This window comes from Mixophyes fleayi, chromosome 1 (assembly GCF_038048845.1).
Source record: "Mixophyes fleayi isolate aMixFle1 chromosome 1, aMixFle1.hap1, whole genome shotgun sequence".
Lineage (NCBI taxonomy): Eukaryota > Metazoa > Chordata > Amphibia > Anura > Limnodynastidae > Mixophyes > Mixophyes fleayi.
Genome location: NC_134402.1, coordinates 434529697 through 434546392, shown reverse-complemented (window position 1 = coordinate 434546392; position 16696 = coordinate 434529697). Strand labels below are relative to the sequence as shown.

At 41.1% G+C, this 16696-nt stretch overlaps 1 protein-coding gene across 6 annotated transcripts in view; it reads left to right on the top strand.

Moving 5' to 3' along the window:
* Positions 1-1487: 1487 nt before the first annotated feature.
* RAI14 (retinoic acid induced 14) overlaps positions 1488-16696 on the top strand; it is a 120376-nt gene continuing 105167 nt past the window's right edge. For 2 of the 6 annotated variants that reach the window (XM_075184564.1, XM_075184545.1), the window contains exon 1: positions 1489-1744. The gene's annotated coding sequence lies outside the window, so the exon portion shown is untranslated. Of the gene's footprint in view, positions 1745-16696 lie in introns of all 6 variants that reach the window. The other 4 variants (XM_075184578.1, XM_075184573.1, XM_075184536.1 and 1 more) reach the window with 3 other exon arrangements.

Below are 16696 nucleotides of genomic sequence, written 5' to 3'. Positions count from 1 at the left end.
ATTTGACTAGAATGCATGAGTATCATGCGCGGGTTAACTTGTATATATGTATATATATATATATATATATATATATATATATATATATATATATATATATATATAAATATATATAGATCACTTTTTTTATGCACTGGTCAGCCGTCAGCGTCCCTTGAAATAATTTTTTTAAAAAAACCCTTAACTTACCTTTTAATCGGCTTATTCTCCGATGCGATCCTCTTCACTGTTCTTCCGAGTCACTGCTGCTGCCTGCTGATTAAAGTTGTTTTCACACGGGGGACTCCTCCATGCTGCGCTCCGCAATGGATAACGGGGCGGACGTGATGATGTCACGCCCGACATGCACAGCGAGCGCCGCACGGAGGAGGAGACCGGGGAGGGAGCCGGATCGCCAGCTGACCGCAAGGTAAGTATTTTCTTCTTTTTTGTTTGTAGGATTTTTTTTTAGCGCTGCCTCTGACGGGCCCCCGGGCACCTGCCCATTGTGCCCAATGGAAGAGACAGCCCTGAGCTCACAGTCTGCTGATAACTGACTGCTCTATACCAAGCAGTGACTTTTATCCTGAAGCTGGGTGACATCACAAAGGCTGGTTATTGTGTAGTCGTCACATGACCGGCCTGGCTCCGCTCTTACATCTCAATCTGCTGTATGTAAGGACTCTTACAGGGTAATAATGAATGTACCAGAGACCTGAAATTAGTCTCCAAGCCAGCTGTTTCTGATTTTTCAAAGCATAGTTGCCTACTTTCCTGGAATGTCCGGGAGACTCCTGAATTTGGAAGTCCAGCTTTTTGGAGCTTGAGCCCGATGGCTAACGCCATCTGAAATTGGTGTTAGCAGTTCTATACTATGGAACCCGGAGATGAGAGGTAAAGTCATCGCCATGACCGCCCCCTAGTGGACGACCTGTCCCAGAATGATTTTTTTAATAAATGCCGACGAAATACCATCCCTTATCATTGCGATAAGGGATGATATCTAACAGGGGGCATCTGCAGCCATTAATAAATAGGCCCCTTAACCTACTTTGCTGACTTCAAACACAAGCAAACAATGTAACTTGGATTTTTCTAACAAACTACCCAATAAAGTGAAGCAATGGAAAGAAATGCTGTAAATCAGGTTAACAGGGAACTCTGATTTAAACTATTATATGCATGATGCAACCCAGAGCTATCACCAGTGACATAGTAAGTGTTTAGTCCTGCAGACTGCATGCACATTGTATGATTGTGGTGCACAGAGGGTGTTTGTGTTATTAAGTGTTGGCTCCTGGAGATTGAGCCGCACGCAATGTACTGGACTGGACTAAACCACTTGCAGGGTGGAGAGGGATTTAGCGGGTATGAGGACATTCCTGCTCACGGAATGTACCACCTTTGTTACTGGCCACTCCTAGCCTGTGACAGTGGCACTGTGTGTGTGCAGCGGCTGTTGTAACGGGGAGCGGACACTAGGTGGCGCCGGAGAGCCTGCAGCCCAGTTTTCAAACTGCAAACAAAAGAGAAAAAGAAAAGTGCAAAGATCAGAACTGGAGAGTTCTGTGAGCAGATCAGAAGCCGGCAAGTAGCAGTGATCAGTGGGAGCCAGAGGCAGGCAGTGCGGTCCGGGGCTTGGAGGCACATAGCCTGGCTGCATTGCAAGCTCCCCCCTGCCCTCCTGTCATGTGCCAGGGATCAGACATCTACCCAAGCCAGCAGCCTGTGGAATACAAGGCAGAGCAGGAGATCACTGGTCTGGGTAAGACAATATTGCAGGGTACTGGGGGCTGCCACTGGGGGTGAATTGGATTATGGGGGTGGGGGGTGCTTGGGGTTCCAGGCTCTACTCATCTAATTGTGTCTGGACAATGAAGTATGGGGAGGGTGGGCTGCTGGAGGGGTAGAGAGGAAGCTGCAGGCACCATATGGTTCCCAGGCGCCCTGCCAGGTTATGCACTGTATAGGCAAATCATTGTCACTTGTCCCCAGGTCAGGTAGGCTCCACCATCAGAAGCCCAGCGTCCAATAGGGCCTGACAGAGCTCAGCTGCTGCAGAACATCTTGGAAAGCAGAACTGAGAGTCGTTGCAGATGTTCTATGGAGCCATGTTGTCCCAGGATTGTGACATTTCTTCCCAAATTCCCAAGATGTTCTGCAGCAATTTACATAGCCCCCAGCTCTTTGGAACTCTTAGGAGTTGCTGGCTGTGGCTGTTTACATTGCTGGAGGTTTAATGACATTTGATGTGCAGTTACATGATTGTGTATTATGTGATAAGAGCTATATTGCATGCTATATGGATTTAGTATTTTAATACAAATGATCAGAATAAGTTGTATATGTGTATTTTGAAAGGCCTTGTACTGCATATGCTCAACTTTGTATAATTCAACTACAATACTTGTATGGTTTTTGCTATAACCCAACTGTTGGCTTCTTGAGACTTCAGGCAGTCTTTTTATACTTTAATACTTTTTATACAAATTAGATTGTAAGCTTAGCTGGGCAGGAAAGTTGTGTTGTCATGTTTGTAGGTGTATATTGATTCTCTCCTTCTTACATGTTTGTTTAGTTGTACTTTTCTCCCATGCATGCAAAGTAGTCTTCTACACTGCTACTTTTTGCTGTAATCATTACAACTTTGCTTTGCTCACGCTGTGGTTTAAGGTTTTGAAGCACATTTTCAGGACACTTTGGGATTATTTAAAACCACTTCTGCATGTTTGTGAATTCAGCGTAGCTACTTCCACGCTTAACACCTGCTTGTGCACGTTAAAAATACAGTTTGGTGAAAATGGTACCTTTGCTGGTACACCAAACATGCGGATCACACGGCGTCATTGTGGCACAGTGGTTAGCATTGACGCCTCACATTGGTGGCGTCCTATCTGTGTGGAGCATGTATGTTCTCCACATTTTTTTTGCGTGGGTTTGATCTGGTTTCCTCACACACTCCAAAAACATACTAGTTGGTTAATTGGTTAATGGAAACAAAAAATGCACCCTAGTCTGTGTGTGTGTGGTAGGGAATTTAGACTGTAAGCTTTAATGGGGCAGAGACTGATGTGAATAGTTACCTATTTTCTGTACAGCGCTGCATAATACGATTGGCGCTATATAAATAGATGATAATAATGATAATCTTCACTTGGCACAGAGAAAAGCAGAAAAACAAAATGGAGGTCTTAAGAGTCTCATATGGTCAGAAAGGACAATCTTGGAGACGTTGTGTTTGTGAGGGGTTTCAGGGTGCAAACAGACTGGATTTTTACACCTGCGCAGAGGACATGTAAATATTTTTTTTATTTAATTTTTTTTAATGGGATACACATCCACTTTGTCCTTTACTGAATTCATTAATCACAATATGGGAGTGAATCAAGCTTAAGCCTCAGTACTTTGAGAACTTGGGCATATGCAATCGGAATAGAGGTAGACTCCGTAAAAACACACATTTGGACATAGAACTTAAGGGTCGCGTAAATTAAGTGAAAACAATAATGGATGACGCAGCAGAAAATTGGCAGAGCTAAGTACATATCTATGTGCACAATATATAATCAGGTGCACACAAGGAGACATACTGAGCCGTTGCCTGGTGTGACTCCCAATATAGCTTTTAGTGTTGTGTGATTGTATTGAACAGAACAATTCTACGCCTGTGATGCGTATGCTGTGAATTTGTTAGTTTTATGCTGAATTCAGACTTTTATTATAGCAATGAGAAAAGAAGTAGCATTTAAGCTACCAAACAAAACATCTAGACGCATAAACCTTATTAAGTCTGATTGCCCACTGCTGTTGGAAGAACGCTATTGACACTCGGTGTCAAAAGTGATTGCGTCTAACATAATCAGTATTTGTAGTTGGGACTGGAGTTCCACCAGTAAATAGAGCAGACCGCATCTAAATGACTCTGTCAAACCACAGCCAAAAGTGCAAGATGGTCATTGCAACCAATAGCTTCCACACCCGGTTATGTATGAATTTTTTTTTTTTGTGTGTGTTCTTAGTTGGGGAAAACACACATGGGAGTATATTTACTAAACTGCGGGTTTGAAAAAGTGGAGATGTTGCCTATAGCAACCAATCAGATTCTAGTTATTATTTTTTTTAGTATATTCTACAAAATGACAGCTAGACTGGTTGCTATAGGCAACATCTCCACTTTTTCAAACCCGCAGTTTAGTAAATGTCCCCCATGATATATACCCATCTCTTAGCTAAGTTCTGAAATGAATACAAGGTGTATAACCCTACTAAAGAGTTATCCTTAGAGACCTTAAACATGGAACTAAAGCCGCGGATATAAGACCCACCCCTTGAAATCTTTTACATCTGTGTATAATAATAATTATATCCCTGCTTAGCTGTATAAACACACACCCAGTGACTTCACAACAAGCTCTCCTGACTACATGTTGCTGCCCAACTATGAAATAAACAACGGGTGTAGAGAGTTATAATATTGTAGCTATATATCATTCACCACTAAACACGTAGGGAATTGCTCCCCTTGATGTCTGGCTATTTGGGCCAGCATAGAGGGGAAGGGGGAGTAATCTTTGTTCTTCATGTATTTTGTACATATTGAATAATGTACAAAATACATTTTTTTTTCTTTTACCACCTTAAATCTTTAGCTCATAACAATTTTCCCATAATTGAAACCCTATATCTGTTTTACCTTATTTTTTGAAGTAAAAAAAAAGGAGGAGGGGGAGACTGAGCAACGTTATTATTTTTTTGTATAGCTGGATTTATTTTGCCTAATTTCCTGAACAGGAAGCATTGTTTCTGAAAAGGATTTCTGCAGTGATCTTGTTGCTAGCAGTCCACCTTAATCGCAGTTCTGCACAGAGCTCCTAACCAGTCCACGTCTAGCTCCTGTTAATCATTGATTTAGTAAGATGCACTGTTTGAAATTAAGGAGGAAGTTAGGCTCTGACAATGTTTTCGGCCTTAACCTGGCATTGGTGAATGATTTAGTGAACGTTCTTGAGTTCCCAGCAGCCAGGGGACAAGGCACGTGGAATGAAACATTTTGGATATTCATTGTGACCTCATTAAAATAAATGTGGATTATCCTGACCTTTCATCATGCTGCTGAGCCGTTATAACAGCCCTTTGTAATGCCATCTGGCTAACCGGTGATTATCAATCGCTCTCCAATTGAAAATGTGGTGGAATATGGCGTGTAATCCCTCCAAGAAACCATTTTACCTCATACATAAGTCGGGTCATGTACAAAAGTATATTTCTCAGCTTGTCATGGAGTGAAATTTGGACATTTAGGGAGCAATTCCATTAGCTATGTGTTTTTGTGGCAGCCTTGAACGTTGTCTGCACAAATGAGAGCAATTACTATCGATGCTCGCAAAGTGAGCAAAGATTTTTACCTACACATGACGCAGAGACATACCCCGTGAGGTTACCTCGCTGCTAATTGTGTCGTCCCCTTAGGATCCTATTTATATATTGGCTCTCCAGTTGTTGTGAAACTACAAGTCCCAGCATGTTCTGCCAGCAGATAGCCAGATTACAGCTGGCAGGGCATGCTGGGACATGTAGTTTTACAACACCTGGAGAGTTACAGGTCTGGTGTTAAATCTGAATTATTAATTTTTTTAAAAAAATGTAGCCATTTATTGTGAACATTTATTAACAAAATCCTACCAAGGCGTAGTGATACTCATCTACTCTGGCGATTCTGACCAGAGGTAAGGGTTAACTTATTGTTTTACCGTGCCAGCCTTTGCAGATGTGTGCATATTATTATTTTTTAATTAAAAATATGATATAAAATCACACACATGCACATACCCCGATTTTGCAATCCATGGTGCACAGTGGCCACAGATAAATACAGTTTGTGTTTATCAGCCAATCAGACTTTCCAACATAACAAACAGATTGGCCAGTGAGCCAAAAACATTGTCCTGTTGGACGCAGCCAAGGACCAAGCAGCAATCACTATCCATTCTCACCACTGTTCATTTTGGTCATAAGACTACACCCTAGAAGAGATTTATACATAAATTTGTAAATCTCACAGTAAAGACGCTGTACGGTGCTCAGGATGTGAGTCAAATCCCTGGATTACAGGTTATTTAGATAATTTGCCAGGACTCTTGCTCAAGGCAATTAGAGATCAGCATTAACTGATAACCTGGTTTATACCATTGGGTTCTCTCAGTTTATATTAAACATGTTTGTCTAAACTACACTAGGTGTGTGTGCTGTCAGTGCAGGGATGTTCTAGAATCTTACAATAACGTTTCTACAAAGGAAGCAAAAAAAAAATTATTTAAACAATTCCATTATTTTTAGTATAATTATTATTATCTACCATAGAGGTCAAACCAAAATACAGAACATTGCATAGCTGCATCAAAACCAATACATCAAACATAACATGTAAGACATAGGGCGCATGATAGATAAACACAGCATAATACCATACTTGCCAACTCTCCCTGAATGTCAGGGAGACTCCCTGAAATAGGGGTGATCTCCCTCACTCCCTGAATAGTCTGGCATTCTCCCTGATGCTGAGCCAGTACAAGACGTGGTTGGCGTCGCCATTTGTGGCATGATGACACAGTTCAGAAATTGTGTCCTATGTCCATGTATTGATGCCTATGGAGGTGGCCATTTTCATGGATACCAAGATCTAATCAAAGACTGAGAGGTAAGACAACATGACTTCAGTAATGGAGACAGAAATGTAAAAGACACTTCAGTCTCTAGAGATTCATTAGCTGCTTTTCTTTAACGCATAGTTGCCTACTGTCCCGGAATGTCCGGGGACTCCCGCGTTTCTGGGAGACCTCCCGGTTCTCGCCCCCGCAATAGATAAGTGGAGGGGGGCGGGCATTAATGACGCAAATATTGTCATCTTAGCTCCGCCCCCTGCTTTAATTGCCCAAAATTGTGACAATCATTTAGGGGCGGTGCCAAAATGATGCAATTCGTCAAGCCCCGCCCCTGCACACCCACCTCCCTTGGGATCTCCCTGAAGCCAACGAGGAAAGGTTGGCAAGTATGTATAATACAGAATATGCAAGAAGCATAAAACAAGGGCAATCTATGCTCAGTTATAACCTTTCGCTTAACGTCTGCATTATGTCTTAGTGATGTAATCTCTATTAACGCTTTGTAAACGCCAGTTGGAAAAGTTTATAGATACATCCGCGGTTTATGTAAAATAATATATCCGACTATATAGACTGTGTTAAACTTGTTTGCTGTCCCACCTCATGGTGAGATATTCCTGTTACAAAGTCTAGAAAACGTTAACTTCATGTTGTTTGTTTTTTAAAAAATATGTCAAGACACCCCGTCGAGTTCTACGCAGCGTGGGATTAATTAGTTGATTAATGAGACCTTTATAATTATAGCTGAAATCCGTCTTTACAGAGATTGTTTCAAGTTCCAATATTTCTGTGTGACGAGCTCACGTGTCACACTAGGTTACGTGACAAGGCCGACAAGCACGGGGCGCGGAGCAGAGGCGGACGTTGGCTGAATGTGACCTACTATCTGCTGACAATTGCTGTTTAAGGCCACTTGCTCACTGAAGCTTTGGCCGTGATTGGGAGTAGGGAATTCAAATCTAACATGAACCAAAACCCTGTTATGAAATCCTATATAAAGATCTTTTCATTAAAATATTACATATGGAATATAAAGCACAACGTACTTTGCAGATGCAGAAAATGCTCAATAGCAGTGTTGGCTAACCTGTGACACTCCAGGTGTTGTGAAACTACAAGTCCCAGCATACCCTTCCAGCAATAAGCTTCTATATATTGGCAAAGCATGCTGGGACTTGTAGTTTCACAACACCTGGAGTGCCACAGGTTAGCCATCACTGCTCTATAGGGTGGTGTGTTTTCAGTTGTAGTTATGCCTATTTAGGCGTGGCAGGGGGCTCTGAGTACCCTCCATTAACTTGATTATCCTGTCAAAATCAATTCCCTTATAAATAAACTCATACAATGATGTTCTTTAGAAAACCAGTGAATCCCAAATTGATATTCTTCCAGTCATCCCGTGCACATGTAATAAATAATATTCTGCCAGCCGGTTCCCATTTCTGTGATTCATGAGGAAACATATTATATATGTCATTTATTTTTTTTTCCCTTTAATACATCTGAGGAAATATGCAAGCTCCTGTAATGGTTTCCGGCATCTGGGAGTCAAAGGCTATCTAAGCAGTGGTCTGTTTTATTGCACGTAATAAAATAATGACTTAATAAGAGATAGATTTGATGTGAGATGCAGGGAATGTAACATCAGGAGACGTGTCCCTGACGTCTGGTGCAAGAAGTGATTTCTGTGTCTGTGCGAGCTGAGTTTTTCGTTTGGGATTAGATTTGGTGTGTCATCCTGTTCAATTAGCGGATGACTCACTGGAACCGTTCCCTCTAGTTCCCGTTGGTGGCACACAGCAATAGTGTTATTTTGTCTTGTTTTAGAATCATTTTCCTGGAATATTATTAAACAAATATCCCAATAACAAATTCTAGCGTCATGAGCAGGAACCGTAAACATTAAACGCAAAGATTTGAATGGATCGCTTATGAAGGTTTAATTTATAGATTCCCTTTATAAATTTTGAACTTCGTTTACAGCTTCAGTTTGTATTTCAAGTGTAGCGTTCTTCCACGTGTTGTGGGGTCAGCCATTTTGTGAGGTCAGCCGTGTTGTGGGGTCAGCCATTTTGTAGGCTGAACGAATATTCTTGAGAATTCAGCTGATGTAAAATGGTGACATTACAGGGTCCCTACCGCAGAGTGTTCTGGGATGGAAGTCATAATGGACGGAAATACTACATATTGGGGTCACCTCATTCAAGCAATTTATATTTGTATTTTATATTTTTATTAACTGCTCCATATAACAGGGTTTTTTTATCTATTCATAACCAGGCCAATTTTATTTTATATTTATTTAAATATATATATATATATATATATATATATATATATATATATATATATATATATAAAATTTGTGGTAATTTTCCAGTTATAGCTTTTTGTTTTCTCCCATGGTCTTACTTACTAGGTGTGTATTTTATATACATTTTTTGGACAAATATGGGTTTACCAGATATTCAACTCTGGCAATAAATGAAATGCCTGCAAAAGCCTCCCAGCTACAATTGGAGTACGCCTTCACCACCACCAGTGAGTAGTCATATTCTGGAATTTTGGAATCCAACTTATAATGGCGGCATAGTATTTTTGGAGGACCAAGCGGCAATCTCTTGATTCTCCCGCTCACACACTCCCTCTGGTTTCAGGCCAGGGCTGAAGGAGGAGCAGAAGCTCTTGGATAACCACCTGCACCTTCTACTAGGTGGCAGTGCAGCTATAAATCAATGGTTACCATGCATGTCTGTGTGTCTGCCAGTGTTGAAGTAGGTGAGGATGGAAAAATCTGCAGCTAATCGGATTATTAGAAGGCTCGCAGCAGCATAACATGTCAGGAGGGTGCTGATATCTTATTATATTAGTACAGGGCCAGTGACATGATGTGAGGCGGGAAATGGAGGCAGCAGGAAGCCACAGACTGAGAGTTATGTAGTGGAAGGAACAGGGTCATCCAGCAGCACAGAATATATCAGGAGATGAATGATGTGTTAGTGAGGACAGGGCTGCATGTGACAGGGGCAGTGACATGATGTGAGGAGGGGAATGGAGGCAGCAGGAAGCCACAGACTGAGAGTTATATAGTGGAAGGAGCAGTGTCCTCAGCAGCACAGAATATATCGGGAGATGAATGACGTGTTAGTGAGGACTGGGCAATAAGATGACCAGCCACTGAGATATATATTTGGTTATGTGGTAGTCTTAGCTTTTACTTCGTTAACTCATCTGTTTAGACACTACCCATTACTTGGAAGAACATCCTTTGTGTTCTTGATAACATATGTTGTTTTGTGAAAAAATAAACTTGTGGGTTTCATTTAGGAAATCACAAGATATATATTTGCGTTATCTATAGTTTTTAATAGCCCTGTACAAAACATTGGTTTTCTGTTTGGATGGGATAAAACACAGATGCTCCAATGATGTGTTGAAATGCTAAATACCTTTATTTATCAAGCCTGTCATATTTCATGGTAATTTATTAGTGAGATTATGAAAAGTGCATCAGGAGCTCCTTGTACTGGGAATACCTTAGAATGGATTTGTCTCTCTCTGCGAGTTATAATTTTCTTTCAGTAGAAGATCAAATAAGATTGCAACATATCATTACAAAGCTCTTTTGTTTTTAAATAAGTGGTTCTCAAATAATTTTTGTGCAAAAAATGCCTCAAGAAGTAACTTTGTTTTACAGCATCATTATGAGATTATTTTTCACAGATGCCACATATTGAAATGGTTTTACAAGCATCTCTCCCGTACCTCCCAACATTTCAAAAAAAGCAAAATTGGGAGACGATTATTTCCCTTACATGAACCAACCAAACCACGCCCATATAATCACAAAGCCACACCCCTATGTGGGTCTGCAAATCAGTACCCCTAAATAGGGACAATTTGGAGCTATGCCTTACTGGTGCTGTTGGATGTCCCCACAGACAGACCTAAGATCCAGTAATCAGATTCATGGAAGCTCTCCGACTTCACCAGTGGCCATGGATTAATGTTAGACTTAGGGACAAAGCTTGGGATGGATAGATAGCGGTCATCTGCGGTAATCATCTGTCCGCCTTCACCAACATGCCTGACGTTGATCCGAAAAAGTTCAACTTTGTTAATTATTCAGCATCATGATTGTATTGGAGTCACCTCTGCTGCTATATCGAGCCAACCAATTAATATTTGCTGTGATATCGTAGTGTGTGCGCCCACCGTATGTACCACTGTATACACTGGTGTTTGCAATCCACTTTTCATTGTATGTTAAAACAAAAATAGAAATGCATATGAACCATATTATTATTATTATTATTATTATATGCAGGCAAAATATTATGTAGCGTTTTACAGGGAATAATTAATCATTCACATTCATCCCTGCTACAGTGGAGAACACACATGCAACAAGAAGTTATGTAGGAAGGAACGCCTTCATACATAACTGCGTTGACGCATTGAAATGCAATAATAAGCATTAAGAAAACTCACTGCAACAAACACAGGTATATCATCATCACCATTTATTTATATAGCGCCACTAATTCCGCAGCGCTGTACAGAGAACTCGCTCACATCAGTCCGTGCCCCATTGGAGCTTACAGTATAAATTCCCTAACATACACACACAGAGGGAGACTAGGGTCAATTTTATAGCAGCCTATTAGCTTACTAGTATGTTTTTGGAGTGTGGGAGGAAACCCACGCAAACACGGGGAGAACATACAAACTCCACACAGATAAGGCCATGGTCGGGAATTGAACTCATGACCCCAGTGCTGTGAGGCAGAAGTGCTAACCACTGAGCCACCGTGCTGCCCATATAATGTGTAATTCTTAAAATTACTTTTTAACCAAGACTTTTTTTTAAAATTTATTTATTTATTTTTTATAACAACTTTTATTTTGGTTTGCCAACATAAGAAAACACATCCATCACAGGCATTACATAAAGATAACACTTTAACTAAACGACAAAGTCATTGCTACTAGTAAGGTTGCAGATGTGAACTTTAGGTATCCAAGCAGAATTTAAACCCCGCATGTCATTGTGTACATAGCTTTAGACTAGTGGGGTTTTTGGTTCTGTTTGGTTTTTTTGTTTGTTTTTTGTAATTCGTACCCAGGAGCATTTAGGATTACCTTGGTCAACAAACTCATTTGGAAGAAGAGAAACTCCTCTACATAAACAAATAGAGGGTAAATAAAATAAAAAAGTCTTAGGGGTATATTTATCAAACTTTCCAAAAAGAAAAAGTGGAGGTGTAGCCCAGAGCAACCAATCAGATTCTTGTTATCATTTTCTAGAGTGTACGAGATAAATGATAGCTAGAATCTGATTGGTTGCTATGGGCAACAACTCCACTTGTCTTTTTTAGAATGGTTGATAAACTCCCCCCTTAGGGTTTCTTCTATTCAAGCTCCATACCTAGGAAGTGTAATGGTGGAAATCCTTTCCTGGTGGTACCAAAGCAAATGGCTTTTTTTTCCCTTTTTTATTAAAATACCCCCACTTATCTGTGGTAAAGCAGGAACATTAGTGAACTCTATCAGTTAACTGCATGAGCTTCAGCGGTCAGAGCAGCGTGATAGTTATGCTTTTGTCTGGATGTCTGTGTCTTTGTGTTGCAGATATCCAATACTTTGTATTTTATTTCTTTGTTCACGTTTCACTGGCTGTCACTGGAGGACTTAACTATGTTCCAAACTACTTTACTGAGCCTATTTCAGGGCCCTTAAATTGAATCTCATTTTGGAGACCAGGTCTTCCTCCAACAATTATTACCAATTGTGTGAAATTTATTAAACAAATTCTGATCAAAAACAACTTGTGATCATTAGCATTGAATTACACTATGTGTTAATTGATTATTTGGAGCGTGGCAGCACGGTGGCTCAGTGGTTAGCACTTCTGTCTCACAGCACTAGAGTTCAATTCCTGACCATGGCCTTATCTGACTGGAGTTTGTATGTTCTCCCCGTGTTTGCGTGGGTTTCCTCCGGGTGCTCTGGTTTCCTTCCACACTCCAAAAACATACTGGTAGGTTAATTGGCTGCTATCAAAATTGACCCTAGTCTGTCTGTCTGTCTGTGTGTATATTAGGGAATTTAGACTGTAAGCTCCAATGGGGCAGGGACTGATGTGAGTGAGTTCTCTGTACAGCGCTGTGGAATCGGTGGCGCTATATAAATAAATGGTGATGATGATGCACTGTAAATATTCCATGGCTCCTCCTTTTTTTGAGTGGATAAAATGCCCCCATAGCATTGTCATGATCCGATTGGCTGGCTTAATGCGGGAATTTTCAGGTCTTATACAGGGATAACAGAGTTTAGGTCGCCTACGCAGCATTATGGCTTAATCAGTCCCTGCTCCAGTGGAGCTAACAATCTAATCTTCCTACCATAAGTAGAACGTACAAACAATTTAGAGTCTATTTACTCAGGAACAGATTCATCTACCAGTATGATATGAACTGTAGGAGGAATCCCACGTAACACACGGAGAACATACAAACTCCACTCAGATAGCAAACGGGCCAGAATCAAGCTTAGGGGTCCAATGAAATGAGGTAGCAATGCTAACCACTTTGCCGTTTAGTACAATACAGAGAGCATTCTAATCTTCTGAGTACAATACAGATAACATTCTATTCACCTCAGAATGTTACAGAACATTTAAGTGACCCTAGTACAGTGCAAAGAGCATTTTAGTGCCCATGGTATAATACAGTGAACAAGTGCCAGTAAAAACACAAGTGACACGGCATGGCATTACCACCACACTGCATGCAAACCTACAAGGCCATTGCATGCCTGGACTAAGTTTATTTTCAGGCAAAAAAAAATAAAAAAAAATTGGTTGATTATTTAAGATAGGTAGTGATCAGTTCGAGCTAAGTGATCAGTAGGACTTTTATAGATCAGGTATGTAGTAATCCTGTGTAATATTTTCAGTACGTTAATAATTGCTTCTGGCTTTGCTGTTGCCTGCTGTTTTCTGCTAAGTACACAGTTTACAAATGCTAAGAGCTAAAAGTGAAGCCACGAACGCGGGCCAAGAGATCCTGTAACACTATCTCCATGGTACAAGTGACCCCACTGCTGCGGAGAGCGAATAATGCTTCATGAAATATAGATCTGAGTTTGGAACGGTCGGTCTAAAGGGGCAGGCTGCGTAATACAAAATAATCAGGCCTGAATTAGTGAGGGGTCTTATGGAGCCAAAGCACCAGGCTTCTCTCCTAAATAGGCCCATGTTATTAAAAGTATAATGTCTGTAAATTTTAATTTTCAAATCCAATGTACAGCAAGGTTTGAAAAGGAACTCGCAAAGTAAAATAAATAAGAAGTTATTTTATAACTAGAAGCCCATCAATTTTCTGCTGCCAATAGTTTCCTAATCTGGCCAATTACTTCTATCGCTCTCAACTGTACTGTATTATATAAGGTACAATGTCAGACATTGTATACTCTCATACCCCAAAGCAGCACAAAATAAATAACGCTCTCAGCTGAAATTTAGACATGACAGAAACGCATAAAAGGAAGACGGCGATAAATCAGTGTATTGAGCAATATTAGCTGGAGGGAATGTAATAGCCAACGAAGTCATCTGGGGGTGGAAACCCCCTTTTAAATATGGAATATATAATAAATACTGTATGGCAGAAATATGTGTGTTACTGGAAGTCTATAATTGTACTATGCATCATTTAACCTCTTCAAGGCCTGAGTTGATTTACCCTCTGATCAGACTCATTTTTCATAGTTTTGCCCTGAGTCAATTTTGCCGGCAATTTTATTTTTTTAATTCATTCATTCTACCAAACCAAATGTTATATTGTTTTATTTTTTGGGGTCACACAGAGAATTAGTTTGGTAACTCTTTAAAATAGATCACTAGAAGTTACAATTAGATGTATGTCAGCGTGGATCTATTAGTAATGCCTTAATTGGCAATTCCTAGCAAGGATCCAGACCTGCTGACCTGGGGGAATTCCCTAGTGACATCACCTGGTGACATCACTGGGATTTCCTGTCACTATGCCATAGCACTGGGTGCTATCTCATTGTATAAACCTGGTTCAGACTTCACTGCTATTTGTCCAAAGCTCAGGGACAGGAACCAAACCAAAGGCTTCCTGGCCAGCTTTCTGCACAAGACACCTGTCATTGAACGTGGGTGAGAAAATGAGGAGTGTGATGGGATCAACTCCTTGATGCTTATAGACGTCAATCTGCAATATGTCACCAAATAGGACATTTGCAAATATAATCTTATTACAAGTTGCAGAAATGCTGCATTACTGCTACGGCAAAGGAATAAATGTCAATAAGGAATTGCATTTTGTAGTGTTTGTTACAAGACACTACTCTATTTAAACTCACATACTCTTGTTTATAGTTACTGATACAAGCGATACTTCCTATTATCAACTGAATGGCTGCTACACTACTTTATAAACCCATTGTTCTCCATGTATGGTGATAAAACATCTAAAGTAGTCGCCCGCCGGCTTTGATTTAATTCAGAACAGGCTTTGCCTGCTCTTTGTGGTTGGTGTAACAACGCTTACATGTTATCTACTTGTTTTATGGCACTGTTTGCCCAACGCACAGACAAGGAGGTAATTTATTTTATTGCAGATTATGTTTAGAACATCACAGATTTCTCTTGCCTTTACACCCAATCTTAGTAAGACCTCTGTGCACGCTGCAAACCTGAAATACAAGTTGATGCACACAAAGAAGTGTAAGTAACGTTCACAGACATTTAGACCTCTAAAGGTTTCAGGTACTTTTCCTACAGACGGTAATATGAGTTAGATGCTGTATATTATATGGAACCATTAACATACCTCAAAACAGTCCCCATGTTTATGGTTTTGGGTCCAAAAGGGGATGGCTTAGTCATTTGCAGGTGTGGCATTGCTAATTATGGGTGTGCTTTGGCCGGATTCATGTCACAGTATGCTAACAGGAGATATCATACTATCCTACTGTGCAGAGCCGTAACTTAGAATTCTAGCGCCTGGGGTGAGAAAGACCAATGCCGCCCCCCCCCTAGCCTTCAATTTTAACCAAATGAACCTAAAATATTCCTAAATTGCGCCCCCCCCCTTCAGCATTGCGCACTGGGTGGTCGCCCCTATCGCACAGCCCTAGTTACGGACGTGTTGCTGTGTAAAGTACAGATATTTGACTTAACTAATCCTGGTCACACTTGCAGCAGTACTGCTGGTGACATTCATTAGGTGATTGATCCGTAATAGCTGCACGTGTGACCCCCAGACCAGGGCTGCCAGCAGAAATTGCGGGACCCAGTACAAATGTAACAGACAGGGCGCCCCTCATTCCTTCTCTCGCCCCACCTCCATTTTTAAATTATTGTCTACCCAACATTTGCCTACTGCCCCCATTCTCTACAGCTACCCCCCTTCCCCGGTACCACCTAACCCCTGCAGTAGTTTACTTACCTCTCTGCGTCTTCTTGCTGTCTCCTTTTGGCTCTATTGACAGCGTGTGACGTTCTTAATTAATCTCTGTCCGGGAGCCGGGCACCTGGGGGCTGGTACTGGAGCAAATAGCAACAACTGTGGCCCACGACATCTTGGGAGCGGAGGCAGACATGCTGCCTACAAGGGACCCCGCTGCCGCATTCCTAATTACACGCAGAGGTCTCTCCCCATGCCACCTCTCACATCTCGGGCGCAGCTGCTGCCAAGACAGAGCGTCCGCTACCTCCCTTAATTCACTGCGGAGGCCCCAGCCCTTAATAAATTAGCTTGGGCCCAGGGCTGATGGGGCCCCACTCTGCTGTCGAGCCCCATACAGCTGTACTCCCTGTACCCTCTGATGCCCCAGACCAATCACAATGGCCCATTATCATCTTCTAAAATCATTAGGACCTTTATTGGGACATGCTCATATAAACTTACAAGAAAGGTACCATGTACTCGCCCTTTGACACTATTCAACCGTTGTTCATAGATCTATATGTATATCCTACAGTATTCTGCAACATGACCATCGATCTATAAATGATTGTTAAT